Source organism: Budorcas taxicolor, chromosome 11 (assembly GCF_023091745.1).
Source record: "Budorcas taxicolor isolate Tak-1 chromosome 11, Takin1.1, whole genome shotgun sequence".
NCBI classification, from domain to species: Eukaryota; Metazoa; Chordata; class Mammalia; order Artiodactyla; family Bovidae; genus Budorcas; species Budorcas taxicolor.
The window spans coordinates 13,649,608-13,673,756 of NC_068920.1; positions in this window are offsets into that span (position 1 = coordinate 13,649,608).

The window sequence follows — 24,149 nt, forward strand, 5'->3', positions numbered from 1 at the left end:
ATTACTGGTACCCCTCAGTAAAAGGAAATTCAGTGGGTAGAATTTTGTGAGATGACTTGATTGGTATGCCACGTATTCAATTACATTTCTTAAATTGTTCAGAAATACACCTGTGGCTCTCTAAATTACTAATGAAGTGAGCCGGCTCCGACTTGGGGAGCTCCCATTACGAAGGGCAGGCCAGATGTCAGGAAGGGAGCCGCGGTTGGGGGTGAGTCCTCGGATCCTTTGGGAATCTGTGTCCCAGGAGCCAGACCACAGACCTCAGAAAGGAGAGTGGAATCCTCCAAGAACTGACAGCAGAGAAATGAAAGGTGGAAAGTCTGTTTTTATTAATGAGCTAGAAGGAAGCAAATCCCATGAGCCCTCAGCATTTTGTAAATAAAGAGACCAGCCTTCCTTGGGGAACAAGGCTAGCTGACAGCGTCCCATTTATAGGTGCCGTAGCCGTCGTGTTTTACGTGCAGAGTTAGCCTGTCCAGGTTCATTGCGCTCCTGATTTTTCAGCAGAGACCAGACACCACTTGAAAGCATACCTCCTACACATCGCCTGGAATGTGATTCATTAGAGATTTATTTGGATTTCCAAGCGAATGTGCCACAGAAGATTAAAAGTGGATAATCAATCATTTTGCCCTAATGTGAATGAATTAGGTGCTTCTCTGATGATGTCTAACTGAGCGGTAAGGCAGGACTGGGTGTTTTGTGGAGAGCCAGGTAGCCAGAACGAGGCAGCAGAGAGCAGCGGAGGAGGACTCCCGCCTCCTCCCCCTAAAGTGCCTTTCCCTCCTTAGACCCTCAGGTCCACAGGGTTTCCCTGACACTCATCCTTTCAAAGTCTTGTATGTTCATGATCCATACGATGTGAGTCATTGTAAAAGCAAATCCAGTGTACACTTATAAAGGACTTTTACAGACTGCAGACCAACAGTAAGAGTGTAATGCAAGACAATAGTCTAATTGGTATTCATGAAAAATACAGACCTATCAAAACATCCTATTGTTTCTCCTAAGGTTAAATTGTTTCAGTTTTGGTGATTTCTTAATTTTTATGTTCATTTTTGATAACACACTTTAAATCATAATCAAAGCGAAGCTCCTTTACAGAATGGCATCAACTTCAGATATCCTTCCCCTCTGTTTCAGTATAAACATGAGATGAATAAAACACGGTGTGTAGCAAACCCCTATTTATTTGCTTTAGGCCCATGAAACATTAGTCGTAGGAACAAAGTCTCAACTGTTCTGTTAAGTTTTAAATCTTAAAGGGTCCAATTATTCATAAGTCGTTTTCTTAACTTTTCAGTTACCACCTTAGGGTAAACTGTAATATGTGGGGATTTAGAAATAGCATTACTTAAATAACCTTAGGAACCATGAAGGATTCCTTGTAGTCTACGGGATGTCCTTCCCCACCTTTAAGTCCCACATGAATCAAGTTAATCACAAAGTCAAATATATAAAATTAAGATTGCATTTTTGTTGTTTAGGCAATTTCAAAGGACAGAGCATAAAAGGAAAAAGAGAAGGCCATTGAAAAAAGCCCATTCTAACAACATCCCATTTATGAATCCTTTTGTCCCACTGACATCGGCAGTTAGGGCTTCCTGATAAGGAATGTGATGTTAAAATTGATGGGGAAGCCCCACGTTTTACTGCCAACAACTTGTTTTGTTTGGAAAGTTTCTTCTTTTAATGGTACAGCTGTGCCATCAAATAAAAGTATGTCTGTTCTTTCCTATTCTTAGATTAATTCTTAGAAGAATATAGAATTTATGACCATTGCCCAATGGTGTAGCATGCTGCTTTAAACAAAATGTCTTTATTCTCTTACAAGTTGGATAATAACTAAGGCAATGAAATCTAATGAATGCCGCCTTTATGCTTCCTCTGAAGGTGCGTGAGGAGCACTGACTTCTAGGAGACTGACGCTTGGGTCTCCTTGCCGGGGCTGGCAGTGAAATGGGTTGAAATCCTGCAGCCAGGGGTCTTGGACCACCAACTAACTTGTGACTTTGAAAGGGGTCCTCATAATGCTTAGCATCTCTCTGCAGGACAGAGCATAAAAGGAAAAAGAGAGGGCCATTGATAAGGGCCCATTTTTTCCCCTGTAGACAGACTGCGAAAGAGAGCAGAGAGCTGACAAGATTCTTTCCAGTTCTAAAGAGCTAGGATTCACAGAAGATGGAATAAGGAAAGTGGTTTTTAGATTTTAATGCTCTGTTTAAAAAAAAACAAACAGCAAAATTGAGGAATAGATATATTATAATGACATATTTATTCTTTTTTTTTCTTTCTTCATTTTTAAAATTGTTTGATTGGAGGAAAGTTGCTTTACAATGTTGTATTGGTTTCTGCCATATAACCACTCAAATCAGTTGTAATTATATATAGGTCCCCTCCCTGTTGAGCCTCCCTCCCCTCTCCCCCCAGCCCACCCCTCTAGGTCATCACAGAATGCCAGGCTTATATTCACTCTGTATGATGGAGACAGAACGGTTTTCAAGACACATTTATTTTTATTTATTTGGCTGCGGTGGGGCCTCATTGCAGCGTGCAGGATCTTCAGTTGCAGCACGTAGGACCTGGTTCCTGACCAGGGATCCAACCTGGGCCCCCTGCATTGGGAAGTGCAGAGTCTCAGCCACTGGACCACCAGGGAAGTGCCAGGAACAGAACGTTTTTGTTATGATCAACTGCTCGGAATTGAGAAATCACTTTCCTTCATTGTCCAGAAATGCCAGGTGGTAAGCTGCCTTTAGCGCAAGGATGGTGCACTGGGGTGGCTGAGTGCAGGCTCGGCAAGTGGGGTGGCTGGCGTCTGAGTCCCAGCCTCAGTTCCTCTGCGAGGGCCTCGTTTCATCATGGTCCGCGGTGTTGACCTGGTGCTCTGGACACAGATGTCTTTGCTCGGTGGGCCATCGGTGGACTGAAGGCAGAGACGGGCAGATTCAAAATGAAAAGACTTCAGTTAGTCCTGGATCCTGAATCTAAGAGCGTCTGCTCTTCTCTCCGATAGATCCTGGTTTTACTTTAGGATGCTGGGCAAAGCGTTCTGTCGGAATCCTGTGTGTGTCTTTGGTCATTGTTTGGGAAGTATCATCCCACAATATCCAGACTGAGGTAGTCCTCTCAACACAGGGCTTATAGATTCAAAAACAGCTATCGCCCTGTTTGCATATCATCCCAGGATTTGTGCCTCTCAGCTCTGCATTTTTATGTCTGAACACTGCACAACTGAGTTCACAGTGGCAATGCAATTAGCAAGCTCTCTGAAAAACTGCCTCCGTTTGTGGCGGCTAATGTATTTGCTATAGATTTTAGTGACAGAAATAGTGATATTAATGTCGTCAACATCCATGTCACTGCTTGCAGGCATCATGTAAACCTAAAGGTTACATTTTAAATTATGAAAGCCTGGGTTAAAAAAAAGTCCTTTATTTTTCTGACTTGTCACATTAGAGTTTAAGATTATGTTATAGGTGCCCAGAATTAATCATAGTATTAGGTAGAAGTAAAATATAATGTGGGAAGCCTGTATCATTGATTTGGAATATTTTACATATTATACTATATTCTCAATAATAAGATAAAATTCTGTTTTATGAATAGCCTTGGCATTTAGCCAGATAAATTTTTGAAAATCTACTATCATTGATTTCAAATATTTTAAGTGTTACAGTATATTCTCAATAATAAGGTAAAATTCTGATTTATGAATAGTCTTGACGTTTAGCCAGATAAATTTGTAAAAATCTACCATCAGACAAATCTTAATTAGCATGCATTTCTCTGCTTTGAGGTTCCTAATATATAAGAATCCAAATAATGGAATAGAATGGTTTTTGAATCTGCTCAAAGTGGCACATACAGACATACCTTTGTATATGCAGGATGTGTACAAATTGTATATTAACTAACTGCCTGACTGTGCTTCCCAGGAGGTGCTTGTGGCAAAGAATCTGCCTGCCAAAGCGAGAGATGCAGGAGAGTCTGGTTTGACCCCTGGGTCTGGTAGATCCCCTGGAGAAGGAAATGGCAACCCATTCCAGTATTCTTGCCTGGGAAATCCCATGGACAGATGAGTCTGGTGGGCTACAGTCCACGGGGTCAGAAAGAGTCAGACACGACTGAGCATCTGAGTGCAACTGCCTGTTTATTCAATGTTCCTGATAATCTTCTAGAGTTAGTATTTTTATGCCCACATGCTGCTGCTGCTGCTGCTGCTAAGTCGCTTCAGTCGTGTCCGACTCTGTGCGACCCCATAGACAGCAGCCCACCAGGCTCCCCCGTCCCTGGGATTCTCCAGGCAAGAACACTGGAGTGGGTTGCCATTTCCTTCTCCAATGCATGAAAGTGAAAAGTGAAAGGGAAGTCGCTCACATGAAAGATGAGCAAACTGAGTCTGAGAGATTAACTAAGGATAAAGTGAAGGATCAGTCTCCAAAATCAATGCCCTTATGGATGGATCAACTCTAGATTTGTAACTGTATTATGAATTAAAGCTATGCTTATAATTCTTAGCCATTATATCTATGGTTTTTGACACCAATGTTCTTCTTACTGGAGAATACTGTTGCATTTTTGGTTCTCTCTTTTTTTAGGATAGGTTTGAAGAGTGCAGACTGATCCTTTGAGTGGTGTGTATATATGTGTAAGGGGGCAGTGGTAATGGCAATTTTCTGAGGCTACTTGAAGGCAGAAATCATATCCTGCGCTGAGTTGATTGCCTTCCTTATATTGACATTATGCTTGAAAGCAAAGGGCATGAGTAGTTCTTGGCTTCCTCCTTTCTCTGTCTCTCCTAAAACCACAGAGATAATGTTAAAATCAGTGACAAGCTATTGTTCCATGAGAACTTCAGTGCTTAAAAAGACTAAGGATGGGACCTATTTGTTAATTAGGAGAATTAAAAATCTAGAACTGGAAATCTTGCGATCCATGGCTAGAGTTTGAAAATTTTCTTTTTTTTTTTAAATTGAAGTATAGTTGATTTATAATACGGTGTCAGTTTCAGATGGACAACAAAGTGATAATATATATTTATATATATATATATTTCTAATCATTATTCATGTGCTAGTTTAGTTAACCCCATTTCCACATTAAATATTAGGAGGTAGTATCTCCTGCATTTGCAGAAACTTCAGGTTTAAAAATAAATAGCTGCCTACCACGTAATCATTAACAAGGTTAGCTGAGATATTTATCATTTATTCATGTGCTAGACAGTGTATGAAACAGCAGAGACATCACTTTGCTGACAAAGGTGCGTATAGTCAAAGCTATGGTTTTTCCAATAATAATGTACAGATGTGAGCATTGGACTATAAAGAAGGCTGAGCACCAAAGAACTGATGCTTTCAAACTATGGTGCTGGAGAAGACTCTTGAGAGTCCCTTGGACAGCAAGGAGATCAAAGCAGTCAATCCTAAAGGAAATCAACCTTAAATATTCATTGGAAGGATTGATGCTGAGGCTCCAATACTTTGGCCACCTAATGCAAAAAGCCGACTCATTATAAAAGACTCTGATGCTGGGCAAGACTGAGGGTAGGAGGAGAAGGGGACGACAGAGGATGAGATGGTTGGATGGCATTGCTGGCTCAACGGGCATGAGTTTGAGCAAACTCCAGGAAATGGTGAAGGACAAGGAGGCCTGGTGTGCTGCAGTCCATGGGGTCTCATAGAGTCAGGCATGACTGCACAACTGGGCAACAACAAATTCATTTATCGGCTATCTACTAATTACCTATCGCAGGCAAAGAATCCTGCTAGATGCTAAAGATAGATAGCATTAAAATGAAAACTATCATATTGCTATACTTTGTTGCTTAGAATCACACAGCTTTCTAAGACCTAGTTGTAGTCCCTGAAATAAAGGAAATTTCTTCAGCTTTGTACTTAAACCATTGGCATTGATGCTATATCCTGTCAGAAGGCCTATTACATGATATTATGGAGTCTAGCAGCATCTATTTTTATTAGAAAGTGATGTCTGGTTTTATTTGTCTTAAAAATAAGTGCCAAGTTTTATTTTGTTTTTTAAACTCAGAGCAAAGGCATTACACGTAGGAAAGCAGAAATGCTTTGGCTGTTTTTGCTAGTTCCTTAGACTCACCTTTCAGGTCAAGATTTAGTGAGTGAAGAAAGATGCTTAAGCATTGTGTTTGATTCTTACATTTTGTACTTTGTATCCAACTCTTTGACATCTGCATAAGTGTGTGTTAAGTTGCTTCAGTCATGTCTGACTCTTTGTGATGCTATGGACTGTAGCCTACCAGGCTCTCCTGTCCATGAGGTTCTGAGTGGGTTGCCATGTCCTCCTGCGGGAGATCTTCCTGATCCAGGGATCGAACCCATGTCTCCTGAAGCTCCTTGCATTGGCAGGTGGGTTCTTTCCCACTAGCACCAGGTGGGACTAGCCACTAGCCCTGTTCTCACACTGAAGTGAAGTGAAGTTGCTCAGTCATGTCCAACTCTTTGCGACCCCCTGGACTGTAGCCTACCAGGCTCCATCCATGGGATTTTCAGGCAAGAATACTGGAGTGGGTTACCATTTCCTTCTCCAGAGGATCTTCCCGACCCAGGGATCAAACCCGGGTCTCCCGCATTGCAGGCAGACGCTTTACCGTCTGAGCCACAGGGAAGCCTTGTTCTCACACTGGATACTATCTATTCTTAGTGGAATTATGGCTTGGAATGAGGTGGTCATAGTGTTCAGAGATCAGGTGTTTTGACCCTCCTGTTTCTATTAAATAGTGCAGCTATTAAAAAAATGTAATCAGTCCATATTGGGAGAAAATCATTTGTGGAATAATTCAAATGCCAATGACTTTAGTATTTTCCAACTCTGGAAAAATTAAGTAACTATAAATGCATGTTCTTAAGTCACTAACAGGAATTTTTCTGAAATCCTCAGAAACTGAACGGATCAAGGATATTTTGTGGGTTACTTTTTGAAGACAATCAAACAAAAATAGTGATTGTGGCATTTGGCGTCCAAATGGTATTAACTTTTGGCTGTTGCATTGATTTCATTAAATTCAATGAGATTTTGTTGTTGTTGTTGTTTTAAAGAACTTGCCAGAGAAAATTTGCATACCAGAAAAAAATAGTCATGGAATTTATTCATTAGCATTTTTTACCCAGGAAAGGTCTATGAATACAAAGGTTTGACTTTGGATGGAGTTCTTTTGGATGTGTGTCCAGGAAGGATATCATTATGTTGCAGGCTGCCTAAATCTGGAAGAATTCAGCCTCATTGACTTCTTTTGTTCTTGGCTAATTTACATGGAGTATAGTGATTTCCAAGGCCACAGTATTCAAAGAATTTCACCATTTTAAGAACTGCTGAGGCTTACCACTCCAGATCAGTCCAGTCCACTGCAAAGTCACTGGGGCAGTCGTTTTATAGGTATTTAGGTTTTCTTTTTTTTACACTAACTATATAGTATATTTTCTTTTCATATTTTCATAGTTAAATCTCTCACCTCACTGCTGATGTTAAGAATGAAGGCAGGCATGATTTTAGCCTTTGGGTTTTGGCAATTGATTCAAAAATGATAAGTTTTTGGTTAGTTATACTGACTAATCCTTAAATGACTATTTAAAAATTGCTTTTCTTTTGTCTGATTTTAGAAGTGGCCTGAAGAAAACCAAAACCAAAGGTATTTGTGATGCCTGGGTTGAATGGAAGCTGAGATCTGTCAGTCAATCCTTATCTTACCAGATACAGTTTAGAATATTTTATTTTTCCTTTTCTAAAGTCATGTCAATTCAGCAATATCATACTTTTTTGCAGTGATAATATTTTATTTATGAAAACTATATTTTTCTGGAAAATAATATTTTTATTTCCAATTCACCTTTACAATTTGTCATTGTATTCAGGTCTGGTGAGGGCAAACATCATTGATAATAAAAGCGCATTTTAGACAGAGGAGGAGCAGTCAAGACCGGTGCAACCCCAGCTGCCAAGTTCACTAAGTGGGCCGGAGATAATTAACCCCCACAGGAGGTTGAGCCCACAGGGGCTTGTGGGCTGAGATTCCATTTAGGATCTCTCCTTTTAGAAAGAGAAGGAAGTATGGGTCAAGGAAACTCTGCAGGCTTCAGCACAGAGAGCAAGGCAGAACTCCAGCTTCTAGGTAGAGTCAGAATTTGGGAGCTGGAGAAAGAGCCTTCTTCTCACTCAGGTTTGGGGACCAGGGCCACCACCCAGGACTTCGCTGAGATGTTGTCTGGCCCTTTGCATATCCAGCTTCTGGAAAGGACAGTGGCAGACTTGAACCTCCACCAAGCATGGGGAAGCAGCTGGATCTGCAAAATTTGAGTTTTGAAGGAGGCTAAGCATTATTTTTCTATTTGTTTCTGTGACTGAAAGCAGCGGCATACATTTGAGCAAGTGTCTGTGTGATGCCTTCGGAGGGACTGAATATTCTCGGGGATACTGTTATGCCACAGATTTCAGAGTGATTCTGGAGCACAAGGCGCTGTTCTCAATCCCCTCGTCTTCAATTTGTCTCCCAATAATAAATAATGTAAATAATGCTAAAGTTAAATGAAAGCCCATTTCACAATAAAACAAACAAACCCCTCAACATTAAAATGACAGAAGAGTCCCCAAACAGAGCAGAAAGCCCTGGAGTGGTGGCCTCACCGTGGTAGAGCTAAATCATCAGTACAAGCAGGTTCTAATAAACCATTCAGGGTGATAAAAGGGCGCTATTATGTTACAAAGCCCAGAAGACTCTGCTGTTGCCACCACCACGAAGGGAATAGGTTAAAAGACTTTAAATGGGATTGCTGTGGCTTTCTGCTGCAAAAAGGCAGGGCAACGGGCAGATAATATGCCTTTATTAACGTACAGATTAGAATGTTAATACTAATTCGAGGTATCTGTGAATGTCGGACAATCTGGTTTCCTTCATTCAAAAAGTGAAGGGAATATTGTCAGAAAGAAAACACATTTTACCGAAATGACTCCAATAAAAGTCTTTTTGGATAATGAATTAAAGTGTTCTGTTGCAGAGAAACTTCTAAAATAAAAGTAATTGAGTTAAAAACTTTACAGTTACTAGGGGTGAAGAGAGGATAAATTGGGAGATTGGGATTGATAGATACACACTACTCTATATAAAATGGGCTTCCCAGGTGCCTCAATGGTCAAGAATCTGCCTGCCAAGCAGGAGATGCGGGTCAGATCCCTAGGTCAGGAAGATCCCCGGAGGAGGAAATGGCAACCCACTCTGGAATTCTGGACTGGAGAATTCCATGCATAGAGGAGCCTGGCAGGGTCCATGGGATTGCAAAAAGTTGGACACGATTGAATGATTAAACCACGACCACAATGTATAAAATAGATAATAAAGACCTATTATCTCGCACAGGAAACTCTACTCAATACTCTGTAATGACCTCCATGGGAAAAGAATCTAAAAAAGAGTATATACATGTATATATGGATGTGAGAGTTGGACTGTGAAGAAGGCTGAGCACCGAAGAATTGATGCTTTTGAACTGTGGTGTTGGAGAAGACTCTTGAGAGTCCCTTGGACTGCAAGGAGATCCAACCAGTCCATTCTGAAGGAGATCAGCCCTGGGATTTCTTTGGAAGGAATGATGCTAAAGCTGAAACTCCAGTACTTTGGCCACCTCATGAGAAGAGTTGACTCATTGGAAAAGACTGTGATGCTGGGAGGGATTGGGGGCAGGAGGAGAAGGGGACGACAGAGGATGAGACGGCTCGATGGACGTGAGTCTGAGTGAACTCCGGGAGTTGGTGATGGACAGGGAGGCCTGGCGTGCTGCGATTCACGGGGTCGCAAAGAGTCGGACACGACTGAGCGACCGAACTGAACTGAACTGAACTGATGTATACGTAGAACTGATTTGCTTTGCTGTGGTTGAAACCAGTGCAACAGTGTAAATCAATTCTACTCCAATAACTTGGTTTTTAAATTAAAAATGTTTTGCCTATAGAAAAGAAAAGTAATTGATCGGTTAAATGTTTAATAACTTTTCGGCACCTCCCATGAGCCAAGGACTGGGGCAGGTGTGGGACCCAGCAAGGAAGACACGGAGGCTGTTTGCACTCTAGTGTACTGCTCCTTAGACCCAGGACTGGGCTCACATTCATCCTTTTAGTGCAAAACCCATGTGAAACTTCAAAGTAGAAGGCCATCCTCCTAAAACGTTTTGCACGCGTTATTCTGACATCTCTCTTGTTTTTGTCTGTGTGCTTCTAACCGCTTTCTGAGCCTTAGCTCTGGAAGGTTAAATAAAAAAGAAATGAACTTAAACAGTAAGATACATAAATGTTGAGGTGTTATTCTTGTGTGATATTAGGCATTATGTGAGAGATTGTCATCACTAAGACAATTGCTAAAATTAGCTGTTCAACTATTAGCTGGTGACATGACAAGGAATTTTTATTATAATACCTGAAAATTACAAAAGGATAGGAAATATTTTGTATCGTCTTGATATAATCTCCTGGCAACAGAATCCTGGCCCTGTGCAGTTATATCACTAAGTCACACATTCAAGGCTAATGAAAAATGACCTTTTATTTCCATGGCGCCCTGCCCTACGGTTTTTAAAATGAGTTTCAGAAATGAAGATGCAAACTCGAATGGAAGAAAGAGTTATTTAGTGTGTTATACTTGTCTTTTGGCGCTTTCTTACATAAGATCAAGATAAATGCTAGTGTTTATTTGCTTTAAAATTTGGGTATGTTTTATTTTGAGTTAAAGAAAATATGCAATACTAAATCATAATGACAAACTTTGCTGGTATGACTCATGCTATTTTCAAGCTTCTTTTGTGGCAAATGTTGATGCAATCTACAATGTTCCCTGAAGGGTTTCTTTCATTTATTTTCTTGGGGGAACATCCTTCTGAGAGTGGGTTTTGCAATAGATTGAATGTGCTAATAACTGTGCCCTCATTTGATGAGCCTGTGATTAACTCTGTAGTGTGTTCTCCCAACTATCAGTGTGTGTGTTCATGTGTGTGTGTGTGTTGACGTGTGTGTGTGTGTGTGTATGGTTGAGGGGCAGGTTCACCAGATTATCACTGATGCTTAATCTTCCTTAAGAACTGGCATCACTTTAGTTCCTGTATAGGATGGGTTGATGGTCAGTGGGGAAGGGGGAGTCTCTTCAAAAGCATATAAGAATAAATCCTTAGGGGAGAGTAACCTTTTCTATTATATTATCCATAAGCTGCTATTTTGGGTTCGATAGGGACAGAATGAAGGTGCAAAATAAGTGATTAAATAGTTAATCCCACTAGGGGATTATAAATAGAAAGGTATGGGAGACCCCTATAAGTTAATGATTACTCAAGAAAGCAGGTTTGCTTAACCACAAAACCAAGCAGCCTTGCTTAGCAACAAAACCAGGCCACAGAAGCACAAGACATGCCCCCAAACAATAAAGCGATGGTGGCCTGAACCCCACATCCTGCTCGGTGAGCTCAGGACGTTAGTGACCCCTAGGACATGCTCTCTGCACACAGAGAAAAGCAATAATTTTTGGACCTAGTTTGATCACGTGGGGACAAGAAGACTCCCCTGCCCAACCTGGAGGAGGAGCTGATGATGGAAGTGTGACGTCCACTCAAGAAAGACAAGGAAGCTCTTCTCCTCTTCCCCACTTTTCCCTTTATTATAAAACTGTAGCCCACTAAGTTCTCAGGGTGCGGCATCTCTCACCTGCCCGCTTGTCAGCCTCACAAGCATCCTATTCTCATCAATCACTTCTTACCTATCACTTCGCTCTCGCTGAATTCTCTGCACTAAGACATAAAGGACCATGGTCCCAGAGCTCTTCTGAGCATCCCCCCACACCCCTGCCCACGAAATGACACCGATTAGTTTCAGGCTTGACTGATCCTTAAACAACAGGGTGCCCCATGCACGTAGTTCTGATTTTGGATGGCTTTTGGCACGGATTTTGTTCATAAAATCCCATGGTCAGAGGAGCCTGATAGGTTACAATGCAAAGAATTGGACATGACTAAGTGACTTCACTTTCACTTTTGTTCACACAACCTGTAACTAATTTAACAAGTTATCTTCAAGTTGACAGCCTTTGTCCAAATTCCAGTGATCGATGATGTAACTCTTTAAGTGTCTGTGTAAATGGACCTCCTTGTTAAGTTTTTTTTTTTTTAATTTCATAGGTTTAAAATAGCATGTAGCTAGCAACCCCTGATATAAAGCTTTCCACATTCCTACGAAGACATGGAATGATAAGAATTAATAAGAGCAAAACAAATAAACAAAAGTGAAAACCAACCACACAAGCAGTAATCCTGTCATCAGAATGTGGAAAGATGCTTTAATAACTGTATAGAGGTGATGCATCGGGGCTGAAAATGCAGCCTGGGCCCAATCTTAATAAAAATAATTCCCTTCAGGAGCGGAGGTGTGCTTGCTCCCAGTGTACTCTTCCCTGTTCGTGGGATGACTGCCCTGCCTGACCAGAGAGTATTGGTCACCTGGCTTGTTTTTCCACTAGTCAGAAGAGCCGAGCCCCAGAAAACAGCCAGGCAGGAAGTAGCCTGGGGCTTGGAGAACTGGTAGAAATATATTGCATTCTGGGCAGTGCAGGTTCCACCAGAAAACACTGGGTAGGCTGTGTGTGGGGATGGCTTCTTGTACTGACAATTACAGCTTTCTATGTCCTTCATCCTTCCACTGAGAAAAGAACCAGGGGACGGATGTGATGTTTACAGCAATTCCAGCAGACAAAATCCTACTAGACACTAGTAATTGGACCTTATAGATTCAAGAGAGACCTACAATCCACCCCGAGTGCACAGAGCGCGTGTTGATGGCTAGGTCGTTGGTAAACATTGGATGCACCTGCAGAGCTATGTCCTAATTTCTGGATGAATCATTGGTAAGCAACAGCAGCAAAAACAAAACTTATCTAGGGACCATAGAAATGCTCCCACATCAAGGGAAATGAAGCGTCATTCTGAAAAGCCAGAGTAGTTTATGGAAATTGTTTTTTTGTAAAGAACTAGAGAAAGGAAAACTGTTTAGGCATCAACAGTAAGATGCATGAGAACTCAGCATAGTCAGTAGGAAAATTAACATCTCTACTGGGGGCAGTGAAGAGCCAAGCTGATACTCAGAGAAAAACATCAGTGAGCTGAGGGACAAATTTGGGAACAATTTCCATACGACGGGTGAACAAGTAAAATCAATTTAAATATTTAAAAAGAAAATGACACACATGAAGAGAGAGTATGGAGATCTGAACCTCAAAACTACAGATCTCCCTCACAGGAAAATCAAATACTCAGAATCATTGGTGACAATTTCACTAGTGGAAAAACAATCTGAATTTGCAGATCAGAAAGTTTTCAAAGGAGCTTTCCTGGTGGTCCAGTGGGTAAGAATCTGTGTGCTCAATGCAGCGGGCCCAGGTTTGATTCTTGGTCAGGGAACTAAGATCCCACATGCCACAACTAAGACCCAGCACAGCCAAAATAAAATAAATTCCTAAAAAAGGTTTCCGTATATTTCAGTCAGCCTAAAGAAGGGATACCACAAATGCAGACTGTTCAAACTTGTAACTGTAAGAATACATTACAAATAAATCTTTAGTACATCCAAACAGAATGACCACAAAGTCACTATTAAGGGCACAAACTCAAGCAGATTTGAGCCAAATGGCTGAAGATAGTGGGCAAGTTAGTCACTGGGGCTTGTGAAGAAAATATTCTATCTCAACAATTGTACAGCTGGTCATGCTTTGTGTGTGTGTGTGTGTGTGTGTGTGTGTGTGTGTGTAAGCAAAAGAAAGATACTCTGCATTGTAAAAGTGTTTAAAATATATTATCTTGTGTTAACTTATTTCCACTGATGGCAGGATTAATCCATATGAAAATCTAAAATCAGGAAAAAACCTAGATTCTATCTCAAGAAAATGGTAAAAAAGGTGGACAGTGTTATTGAGCCTGGCTTCTTCATGACTACAAAAGTCATAAATGTCCAATGTTGGGAGAAAATCTCACACAGTTGGGCAGCACAGGTGTAAATAATATCATGGCAAAATGTTTTTTACAAAACAGGAAAGAGTTTGCAATATAATCCTTAGACTATGCTTTGTGAGGACAGTCCCTGTGTTTTTTTGGGTCTTCATTTTCTCTCTAGCACCTAGTGCAATTTCTGGCATAGTAATATTTGTTGACTGTAAAAACAACATTTTCTTCTCTCTGTTTAATTTATATTTCACCTTTGTTTCCATATTTTAATAAGATTTATGCTTATAATTAATATACTTCACAATATGTCTTGTCTGTGGTGCTGATCATTGTAATCCATTCAGAATTTGGGCTTTCAAAGAGTGATTTGAGATTGGATTTTTTTAAAAACTTAATTTGATTGCAATAACTGGGGATATTTTATGAATAAAATTATCACATAATCAAAAAATGTTTTAAATGGGTAACTTTGTTTTAACTTAAATTGACATAAGGGAGTCTGTGAGCTGGCCTAAGATTCATAGCATTTTTTTCTCTGGGAGAATCCCAAGAGGTCAGTTTATAAACAAGTAATTATTGAACACACCCAGGAGGATCTGGATCTTATTCCCAGTTCTGCCATTAAGCAAATTGCTTAATACCCTTGTCTTCATTTGTACAAGGTTGCACTGAGGATAAAGTTAGAGACAATAGATGAAGCCATACCTTGGAAAGCTGGAAGAGTCTGCAATTATAATTTGTCATCATTAATAATAATACAGTTATTACATAATACTCAGAAATGCACAATTTACGTGATTATTTTGAACCCTTGGCCAAAATTAGATATTATAAAATAAAGCATTTCTTAATTTCATTTCATTCTCATTTAGCTTATAAACACATCCAATTAAAATACAATTATTTTCATCAAAATATCCTTTTATCTAGTTGAGATATTTAGAGCAATTTTAAAATTTCAAAATTTAATCTTGTACACTTTAACTCTCCTTTTAAAACTTACCTAGTTCCTCCTCTACTTTATGGGGACAAATTTCAATGACATTCTGTTTTCAATAATTGCAATTTGAAAAAATAAACCCTTAGAATCTTATATGTATTTGCTTCTGAGTCAGATACATTTTAAAATATATGAGCTACTCTTTGTGTTTGAGAAATTATCTTAAACAGATTGGGTGGGATGATGGAGAAAAAGAGAAGTAAGCAAATAGTTAGAGTAAAGTGTAGTAGTATGAACCCAGGAACATCAAATCTGTGGTGGTAAATTATGTGATAAACTATCTGTTTTCTAGCTTGGCCAAAAGGAATGTTATAATCTAGGAAATTCTTTTTTTGCAACAAAAATAAATAAAGTTAAGTAGCATGTATGTATATGTTTTATATAATATGGGATTTAGGAAATGAGTTTATAACAACTGAGCAAGTATAGGGACCAAAATTGGAATGAGAAGAAAAATAAATGGTGAACCTCATTCTGGAAATGAGCCAAGGTTAGAAGGAGGAATTTCAGATTTGTCAAATTAAGTAACAGTATGTATAGCCAACATCCTGTCTAAGGAGTGGAGATAACCCAGGAAAGAATAAGCAAAGAACACTCAGCACGATCCTTTTGTGTTCCGGCACACTGGTCCTTACAGGGCAGGGTTGCGTTTGGATGACATCACTTTGCTCAGTGAGGACTGTCCAGAGCCCCCTGGTGACATGCGTGTTTAGACACTCAGAGTCTGGAGAGAGCCTGTGGCCCTCCCCCTGCACCCTGTCCAAAAATCAATCCTCTTGGAATCAGTTGATTCTGATTATTGACCCCCACGTCCAGAAGTCAATCCACTTGGAATCAGATGATTCCGATTATTGATTAACTCCGATATGCACTGATTCCAGTATTCTTCTCTGAGGAATGTTCAGCTTCTTAATACCATCTTGGTCTCCAAAAAATGTTGCCTAACAAATATTTTTAAGAAAAGGTGAATGTCGATTAACTTTTTCTTAGGAATTGCTCTATAAATTCTCAACAATTTTGTACTCTCTAGAGCTATCCAAGATGGTCTCAAAACCAGAAAAACAAAATTCAGGTCATTCTGAACAATTTTCCTAGAACCTTTTCTGAGAGAAACTTGAGTTAAGACTTTATTATATTGCCACTACTCATTTTTAACCTGTTTAAAACAAAAACAAAGTGCTGTGTGTACTCGTGACCATTATGATTTGTTATTGATTTTGGAGCCATAGGAAAATCTGTTGCCAAGTTAAACTAATTTTATGCAAGTTGTGAAAACATCCATCAAACAGAAATTGATTCTAATGGAAACACCCAGTGGCCAAAAGCAGAGAAGAGATCTTTCAGATTTTAGAGATGAAAATGTAACGGAAGCAGGGTGATATATGGTTTGTTGTATTTGAGTCACCATACCCAAGGTAAACTGTCTGTTCTATACATCAAGGTAAACTTCTGGGACACACATTTTCCTTAGGAACAAACTTGCTGCAGGCAGATTCTTCACCATCTGAGCCACCAAGGATGTTCATGTATACACACACACACACACACACACACTCACACACACACACACACATATGTGTATATATGCCTCCCCAATAAAGTGAAAGTCGCTCAGTCATGTCCAACTCTTTGTGATCCCATGGACTGTAGCCCGCCACGCTCTTCTGTCCACCTGATTTTCCAGGCAAGAGTACTGGAGTGGACTACCATTTCCTTTTCCAGGGGGTCTTTTAGACCCAGTGATCAAACCCAGGTCTACCTGCCTCAGTGGCATATTCTTTATCATCTGAGCCACTGGGAAGCTCAGTAAAAGTTTCAGTAGTGAGCTCTAGTACTGTGCCCATCAACTTACTCAGCTTTGTACTACTTGAGAAAATTAATAAAAATATAGTTTCAAAATGTGGAGAAGTAGGAATTTATAGATGTATTTTCCCAAGAGCTTGTCAATTATTCATAAGCCCCAGTAGGCAGTTTTTTAAAATGTGTATGAAAGCCAGCCTAAGTATATAAGACTTCAGCTTATTTGCTTAGAATTTGCTGAGCACGGCCCTTGCACTGATTAGCCAGCTAAAAGGAGAGCAGAAGAGCATGTGTAATGTGGTAATGTCAGTGGTAAATAGGAGTCTTATGTTGGGAAAGCAGAGAAATAGAAAGACTTGAGAAAGATCAGAAGGGAAAGACTGGACTTAGGTGAACAAGGGAGAAGACGCAGTCACGATGGCCGCACGTCCAGCTCGGGTGCGTGGGAGTGAGTTTTGCTACTATTTCCAAAAGAAGGGAACACAAGTGGGGGAGCAGGTTTAGGGAGAAGGATGGTGACCCCAGTTCTCATCTGCTGAGTTTGAGGGGTTCACGGGGTGCAGCAGAGATTTCTAGCTGGCTAGTTGACAAGCTGGGCTGAAACTCCGAAGGAAGATAAGACCTGGAGTAGAATACGTGGGCTTCAGCAACTAGTTGCTGGTAAACAGAGTCTTGGGAATGGTCACGTCACTCGAGGAGAGTATCTGGAGTAAGAGAGGAAGCCACAGGAGAAGACCCCAGGAACACCAAGACCTCAGGGACTGACAGCAGAACAAGGACCCTCAAAAGACACCGAGACAGTCAGGGGCTGGAGAGGAGAAAGACCAAGTCAGTTCAGTTCAGTTCGGTCGCTCAGTCGTGTCCGACTCTTTGCGACCCCATGAATCGCAGCATGCCAGGCCTCCCTGTCCATCACCATCTCCCGGAGTTCACTCAGACTCACATCCCATTGAGTCAGTGATGCCATCCAGCCATCTCATCCTCTGTCGTCCCCTTCTCCTCCTGCCCACAATCCCTCCCAGCATCAGTCTTTTCCAGTGAGTCAACTCTTCACATGAGGTGGCCAAAGTACTGGAGCTTCAGCTTTAGCATCATTCCTTCCAAAGAAATCCCAGGGCTGATCTCCTTCAGAATGGACTGGTTGGATCTCCTTGCAGTCCAACGGACTCTCAAGAGTCTTCCCCAACACCACAGTTCAAAAGCATCAATTCTTCGGCGCTCAGCTTTCTTCACAGTCCAACTCTCATAGACCAAGAGTAGATTATCAAAAAAACAAGATCTGTAATAGTTTCGATTTTAGAAAACAGAATGCCAAATAAGATAGCACAGAGAATAAAATATTCTTGACCCAAAAGCACCATTGGTGCGTGTTGTTTTTCCTGTGTATCGGGGATGTGTAAAAAGCCTTGCTTGGTAGATCTGAACCACTATTTGTCATGTTTCTTAGAGCCACAACACAGAGAATAGATCATTGATTCATTTATTTTTGAATAAATCACAATTGACCACCTCTGACTGAGTAAGGCCTTTGGGGCTTTGTTAAGCTCAGTGATGTCAAGGTAGCACATGAAATTGTAGAACGTACAGGACTGAGAGCAGTTAAAAGTTTGAATGACCCTTAAACACTCGACTCGCACGGAAGCAATCAGTGTCTACAGAATAAAAGCTTAAACACTGTGAGGTGTGTCTTCAAAAAATGAGATGAACTTTGTTTTTCCATATCTGTTAATTTCTTTAAAGCAAGTGACTGCAGAGAAGACGGTTGATCTTGCACTTTAATAGGAAGTGTTTTTTTTATAGAAGAAGATGGAGCTTTACTTCTACTTGTAAATATTTCATATTGTAGGTAATCATGATCCTCCGTGTTTTCCAATTTTAGATTTAAGATCCATAAAGATTAGAGTCTATGACATTGAGGAATTATAAGAGCCTCCAGGGATGTTTCAGATATAAGAAAGTGCAGCGAACCTGTCCGTATAACTGATCACATGTCAAAGTGGCTACTTATTCAGAAATCAATGCCACACACAGATACAGTGACATAGATTTTGATGAGAAGGGGATGGGGTAAAAGATGTATGGCATTTAGTTTTTAAGTCTATCTATGATTAAAATGGACACTCCAATATGCTACATTTAGAGAGAAGCATGAGTCATAGTCCCTATTATACTAAATGGTTTATTTGCATAGAGAAGTAAATACATCAGTGGAGGTGGGGGTGGGGGTAAAAAATCTGCTGGCTCAGTGGTAAAGATTCTGCCTGCCAATGCGGGAGATCCAGATTCGATCCCTGGGGCAGGAAGAACCCCTGAGAAGGGAATTGGCAACCTACTCCAGTTTTCTTGCCTGGGAAATCCCATGGACAAAAGAGCCTGGCAGGTTACTGTCCATGGGGTTGCAAAAACACCACCACCGTCAGTGTAGTGAAAGGCTATAGTAAAAATGAACAATTGCTTCAAAGTCTTTACACCAATATTACACTCAGATAAAGCCAAACTATCTGAATTTTTGTAAAAAGGCATCTGGATGGAATGCCCTTAGTTTTAACCAGATGAGTCTACTGATACCCTAATAAAGCAATAACTAACATGCTCTAGTGCCCAACCTTGTCAATCTTCAATGCATTTCAATCCCCTTTACTCTCCCCATTATTTTCAATCAATTCTAGCTTCCAAAGTTTTTTTACTATACTTACTGGAATCTTAGTGCGGTTTTAAAATAATTTTATCCATCGTATTTTACATTGAGTCCATGTAACCAAACTTCCAATCATAGATGTCTCTCACTTTGCGTTACAAATGTGCTTCTGAGAAGTAATAAATTTAATGATATTTTAAATGCATTCTGGAAACTAATTATTTGAAAGCACATTGGGGTGAATTCTTTTGCAATTCAAATGTTATGTAAGCTTGTGCTGTCATGAATTGGATTTTATTAAAACAGTATTCTAAGTACTAGCACTGATGAGAGAAATAATTCACACTAGACTACAAATGTTCAATGAATATAATTGAAGTATAGAGTATTTAAATAGCAAAAAGATATTTTCACCTTCAAAAGATGTTTAAACACCTGCTTGTGTTTTTAAAAATAAGCTTAAAGTCATGTTCAGGTCTATATCCATCCTTCCTGACTTTAAAAATCTGTCTTTCTGGTTGGACTTATATAAAGTTTGGTTGAAACCCAAGTAACAATTTACAGTCCTAAGAACTTTTTTTAAAAAAAGACTTCTTTTCATGCATGGCAACATATAAAATAAGCCCACACATCAACCTCTGAGATGGCACTGAAAGGAATCCTTAAAGATCATTCTCCTTGTAACTATTATTTAATCTCCATTTTGTTGACTAAATTTATCTTTTTGTGGCAACTAGATTGCAAAATACTTTAAAAAATAACCAGAATCACTTTTCAGAACTTTGTTTACTAAAAGACCAAAGATTGTTAACTAAGCTGCATGCCACTACAGTGAAGGACACTTCATTTAAGGAAGATGGCTTTAAAACCCTCTGTCTTTATACCCATCTGTGTTTATACCAGTAACATGGAAGAGAAAGGAACAAACTGTAATTGCAACCTAAGGGATCGTTTCATTTGCAGGTTTTTTAAAAAAATTTCTTTCTAAAGGAGAATATATCAATCTACCTAACATATTTCTTTCTACCCTGTATTTATTTGATGCATGAAGTGTACAGTGATGAACGTGGCCTTGGTACCTACCTTCAGAGGGCATATAGTCAGTCTACTGAGAAAAAGAAAGCCTGCATGTAAACAGCAAAGTATTGCTGTGATTACAGGATGTAGACAGAGTGCCAGAGAAGGGAGAAATTATCTCCAGCTGGAGGAAAGAGGAAAGCATTCCCACATCCATGGACGAACTCCAAGTCTTCTCAGTGAAAAATATCCTGTGGCAAAGGGTCCAGAAATGCAGGCAAGGGTCCCCTGGAGAGTGCAGGTAGCTCTATTTCTTTAGATTAGAGACTTGTGTGGATGGAGGGAAAGTCAGATCACGTAAGACCTTGAATGCCAAGCTGAACAAAATGAACAATTTTCTTTGCAAAGTCCTGTATAGTCAAAGCTATGGTTTTTCCAGTACAAATGTGAGAGTTGGACCATAAAGAAGGCTGAGTGCCAAAGAATTGATGCCTTAGAATGTAGTACTGGAGAAGACTCTCGAGAGTCCCTTGGACTGCAAGAAGATCAAATTTGTCAGTCCTAAAGGAAAGCAACTCTGAATATTCGTTGGAAGGACTGATGCTGAAGCTGAAGCTCCAACACTTTGGCCACCTGCTATGAAGAGCCAACTCATTGGAAAAGACCCTGATGCTGGGAAAGATTGAAGGCAGGAGGAGAAGGGGATGACAGACGATGAGATGATTAGATAGCATCACCAACTCAATGGGCATGAATTTGAGCAAACTCTGAGAAGGACTGGGAAGCCTGACATGCTGCAGTCCATGGGGTCGCAAGGAGTCAGACACAAGTCGGCAACTGAACGACAGGTAGTAATAGGAGATTTTGGAACAGGAGAGGATTATGGTGAAACGAACGGTTCAAGAATATTAGTCCTCTGCTGTTGTATAACACGGATGGAGAAGGGAGAAAGGATGTTCAGAGCGTGAATGCAGACAGAGGATGTCACAGTCATTAAAGGGTGAGCATATGCGACCGAATGAGGCCAGACAGCTCAGCGCAGGAAAACCATCCCGAGAATCAGATGTGTTAAACTGTCAGGAGGGATGGAGCCTGTTATGGGGATGGTGGAGGGAGAAGGCATTTAAGTACTCATCTCCACGCCTGGGAGAGTGAAGGTAGCATCGAATTAATAGAAATGGGAAAAACAGACCCAGAAAGAGGCTTGGGAATAAAATAGTAATCTTGGATTACATGCCTTACACAATGTTCGATGTCAGTGTTTCACACTTTCTGCAAAAGAGTGATTTCCACAATTTATTAGCCAAGCATTTGCATATTCAGATACTGTTTTCTTTCTAAATTAATATAAGGATTTCATTAATTTACTAAATTACATTGCTGGAATATGGCAATTCCCTAATATTTGGAACTAATATTAGTTCCTTCATGGATGTTTGCCGCTACTCAATGCCTCAGCTGCTAGCAACTAACCTCTGTAATTAGAGAAAATAATGAAATGAGTGTAGATCACATTCTGCTTTTGGAAACCCAGTCGTCTATGTGATGTCAGCCTTCATTTTAGAGTTCTTTGAAAAATGTGTGTAAGAAGTACACAGAGTTAGTTTATGATCTGTGTGTGCTGATGGAGATACTGTCATCCCTTGGCAGCCTTGTGGGATTGGTTCTAGGACCCTGACAAAAAAAGGTGAAAGTGCTGGTTTGTGTCCTGACTCCACTCCCTGTGACTCCATGCACTGTAGCCCACCAGACTCCTCTGTCCATGGAGTTCTCCAGGCAAGAATACCGGCGTGAGCAGCCATTCCCTACTCCAGGGGGTCTTCTAGACCTAGGGATGGAACCCGTGTCTCCTGCACTGCAGACAGACCTTTCACCGTCAGTGCCACCAGGGACCCTCCCTGATACCAAAATTTACGATGCTAAAGTTCCTTATATAAAATGGTGTAGGATTTGCATTTAACCTAAGCACATCCTCCTATGTACTTTAAATTATCTATAGATTACCTATAATACCAAATGCAATGTAAGTACTGTGTACGTACTTTCCTGCACAGGGCAAATTTCAAGTTTTGCCTTTTGGAACTTTCTGGAATTTTGTCTGGATATTTTCAATGCACAGTTTACTGACTCTATAGAGTTGACTGTATTTCTTTAGAACATGACCTCCAAAGTTTTTTTGTAAAAGGATCGATTTTTATTTCTCTGAATTTTTTGATAAGTAAAAAATAGATTATAAGATTAAAGGTATTGATTATGAATGTAATCTTTGTATACAGAATTATCTATACTTTCCTGATCATTGATGCTTTTGTGGTAAGTCTAAAATTAGCCCTAAATTTGCATGTTACTGTGTACAAAATAAGAAAGAAAATAGTGTATATCCAATATTTAACAGAAATTCCAAGGAGCTGTCTATAAATGTTGGTTAAGTGTACTTTTAAGAGCAAAATAATATTTTTAAAGACTGTTGTGAATAACTCCAGCACAATTAGGTAAATCAGAAGTGTTGGGATTATGTTTATTCATTTAAATCAACTAAAATGTAGATCAGTCATTGCCAATCTTGAGAGACTTTTCTATATCTTCTTTTACTTAACATTTCCTCTTAACCTTCCATTTTTTACTATCCTTTTTAATTTAGTGATTATGTTTTGACATCAAATGACCAGATTCCAACATTGACCCCTTTGCAGAAAACAGATGCAAATTATAAGGCTTTTCCCAACCTCATTCTTGATCAATAGATAACGAAGTACTGGTCAGAGGGTCTACTTGAAACCATTTGAAAAAACTCCCCAAATCACGTGACTGACATTTATAGGATTTTCTAACTAGTCCTGCAGTATTAAGATGGTGCCATGTGTCAGTGTATTTTATGAGAACTGATTCAAATCCCCTATGTGATACAGTTGGGCTTAAAACACCATTGTATTAATAATTTCTGAGAAAATACAGTATGTCACAACTCACTCCATAAAGAGCATGTGGGAACATGGACTATTTTACAAGAAACCTTTGGAAATCAGGGAATCTTAGATTAATGCTGTATTATAATTAAGAGGGAAAAACCCATGTGCTTATTAATTTTTGTAGTAGACGTACCAAAAAATGAAAAACAAGAATACCCACAAAACCTCCCTCAACCCGAAAAGCTTAGGACTGTCTATGGAACCCAATATGTTCTGTAGATAACGTATTTCATTGCTGAATGCAGTTGATCTTACCGAGAATAATTCAATGAATATAATGCCATTTTTCTACTGTTTCAATTATATTTTAATACTGGAAGAAATGCGTGAGACTTAGTCAATTCTACCATGATTAAAACTTAATTCCATTTATTAATAGCCATTGTATTCTATTAAGTCTGGTAGAAAAGATTTATACTGCCATTTATTCCCATTCTTAATCATTAGAATGAAAGAGAGCTTATCAGTGTGCTTCTTAAAATACGCTTGGATTATGAATTAAATATAAAACTGTAGCCGAAAAAAACAGGAAGGTGTTTTAAAATGAACAAAAAAGAAACTCTTAAAGCAGCAGTGGTCTGAGGTTGGACTGTTTCACCCTCGCTTCCGTCTCTTCCCTCGCCTCCTTCTCCCCTTCTCGTCTCCCTCCACGTCCGTCCGTCCCTTCCGACTCTTTTCTCTCCCTTTCCTCTCCTCCTCCTTCTTTCTCTTCTTCTCTTCCT